This window comes from Anomaloglossus baeobatrachus, unplaced genomic scaffold, assembly GCF_048569485.1.
Source record: "Anomaloglossus baeobatrachus isolate aAnoBae1 unplaced genomic scaffold, aAnoBae1.hap1 Scaffold_137, whole genome shotgun sequence".
Classification (NCBI taxonomy): Eukaryota; Metazoa; Chordata; class Amphibia; order Anura; family Aromobatidae; genus Anomaloglossus; species Anomaloglossus baeobatrachus.
The window spans coordinates 21,578-24,275 of NW_027441907.1; the positions used below are offsets into that span (position 1 = coordinate 21,578).

Consider the following 2,698-nt stretch of genomic DNA (forward strand, 5'->3'; position numbering starts at 1 on the left):
GGTGGGAGAGGAAATGGCAGCACAGCCAATGGAGGTGAAGCAAGGGGAGCCTGCAACTAAAGAGTTGAGAGCGTTATCACATGGTGACTGAGCCTGATTGTAACGGGAGCATAGAGGTGCCGATCCTGTCTTACCTGCGTTGGTGTAGAAGTGGGTGTCCTGTGGTGGAGTCAGCTATGTGCAGTGGTGGCCGTGGGTTCTTTTATGTGCGACCGTAGTAATAGCTGTGCCCACTTCCTGTATGGGAGTGGAATGCAGTGAGGCTAATGGAACGCACGCCTGCGCATTTGTGTTTAACGTCGCGCATGTGCAGAACGGAGAAAAGGCTGCGCTCACTTCCTAATGAAAGGGAGTGAGACGCAGCTGGGAAGGGAAGGGAAAAGATTAGGGTTTGGGGATGATGAAAGGGCTTTCTACGGGCAAGGATGGCAAAGGGTGGCAGTGACGGAAAGTCAGGCAGATGGTCCTGTCCTGTCCGTCCGTCTTTTTGTATCATGAATTGGAAAGACTGCAAGGGGGAGGGGAGGTGCTTGTGCCCAAAAGGAGGAGTTATTCAGATTCATTGCAGTGGGCGGCGGCTGCAAAAAGTACCATTCTCCTTGTTTTTGCTCTGCAAAACAGCCTTTTCAAGGGTTTGGCTTGGGTGACAAAATGTCTTCTGTAGGCGTGGGTTTGTCTCCCTCTCCCTAAGATGTGTCCGGTATAGGCCAGGGTGCCACTCAAGGCCGTAACCAATTCGGGTTATAGCTTCTCAGCCTTTTGGCTAAGATCAAGTGTAGTTTCGGAGGACGCTACCTTGGTCGGTACTGGAAGGTGCCTGGGATTGCACGTCTGCCGGCCTTGAGGGAGTGTGTGCGCCTTCTGGTGACACATAGCCCTCTTGTGCCTGGACGGTTCCCAGGCAACGGGAGGCGATCACCTTTGTTATTTTGAAGTCCTACTGATAAACAGAAAAAAAAAAAATTAAATCTGTTCTTATCAGTTTAATATCTGATACGTCCCCTCTCTAGGGACCATATATTAAATGGATTTTTAGAACAAGGAGATGGAAAAAATCTTGCTCTGTCCACTCCACGCATTGACCTGGTATTGCAGTACCTCCAGGACCGGTGCACCCCTTCTTAACCGAGTTTCCAAAAGCAGAACTCAATTCACCTGATTCAAATGAGCCTCATTAGTGAATTGAAAGAAAGCAAAAACTTTATATGCACCTCAATTTGGCCAATTCACTTTTCACACTTTCACCCTTTTTTTTTATCTTTCACACCTTTTACTTGCTTTATTGATGCAAAAGCTGTGCCAAATAGCAAACTCATCTCCACTCAACTTGACCAACTCTGCTATGTCCCGTGCAGTATCTTATTCTCAGTCTTATCTAGATCATTTGCAATTGAATAGAATAGATCCCTTTTGGACACATTGGATTCAGCTGCTGCAGTGACTGCAGGTGTTAGAAGATGCAGACTTGGCATCAGGTGCTGTCTATCAGATTCCACTCCAATTAAAGCTTCCATTGTTTTTCGGTGTTTTCTTTGAGCAATGATGATGTCTTTAGTGATCTGTTGGCTCCCTCTCCTGGAGGAAGAGTTTGCTTGCTCTTGGACTTTCAAAAAGAGAGGTCATGATAGACATTTAGCTTCTGAGCCCAATTGGGGACAGTCATGGGTGATGAATGTTTTGCAACCTGCTGCGAAGCCTGATACCGCAATATAAGGAACGTCAAATACTAAGAATGGGCGGCCTATGAAAGAATTAGTACTTTCATTAAGCATACTTAAACGGCTAATTGGGAATAGACAAACTGTAAAAAGCCCTCTGAGAAAGCCCCTCTCTATCCTTTGTCAGTAAGCTTTTCTGTAGTCTGCCTGTTGATGTATTTTCCGTTTGAACAGTGCACAACATGAAGTGACGGAACACTGGCTTGTCACAATGTCCCCCGCTGACATCACAATAGCGCTGCTGCCTAGAAAGCCAGCTGCGCAGCAGAAGTTGCTCTTTGGGTGGGATGGTGGGCTAATGTATCTATTCCTGCTTGGTGAGAGTTTGACATGATCTAGAGCAACGAGTTCCAGCGGCTAGCGGTTGATTATTGGCTGTAATGGGGCTTTCTGGCTGGTGCTAGCCTTTCTTCTTAGCACACAGGAACCACAATCCCTACACCATGCTTCGATGGATTCTCTCATCCCAGCCCAGTAAAACTACATATTTCACACAGTTATAGGCAGCCCATGGGCATTCACCTGGATTAAAACCCATAACAGCTCATAGACCAAACAATCAATCTACCACTGGACCAAAGACAGGAAGCTAAATCCACTGCCTGCGGTAACTAACTTAATCCTATAGGCTACTCACACAACAAACCCAAGAGAAAGGAAAAAAACATGGCTTCGATTATCCATCCAATGAAAACGCATAACCATTGTGAGCCATTGGACAATGCAATTGCACACATGGTGACATGGTGCACGGCCCAATGAATCAAGTCTGTACTTCATATTCACGGTTTAAGCCCTTGGGTTTTAATGTGTCCAGAGTACATATCCAGAAAGATTCCCTTTTTTTGTGCTAAGCACAAGTCAACAATACATTGTAAGCAGATTCTATTACCAGTCCCACACCATTTTGTGACGCATAATCACACAGTGGCCCAATTAAGATTCCAAGTCATCGAACATGTCCCAGCCATACGCAGAGG

General features: G+C 46.1%; 1 pseudogene; it reads left to right on the plus strand.

Annotated features, from left to right (window-relative positions):
* The first annotated feature begins 914 nt into the window (after positions 1 to 914).
* LOC142260589 (U2 spliceosomal RNA) lies at positions 915 to 1,120 on the plus strand (annotated as a pseudogene).
* Positions 1,121 to 2,698: the final 1,578 nt, after the last annotated feature.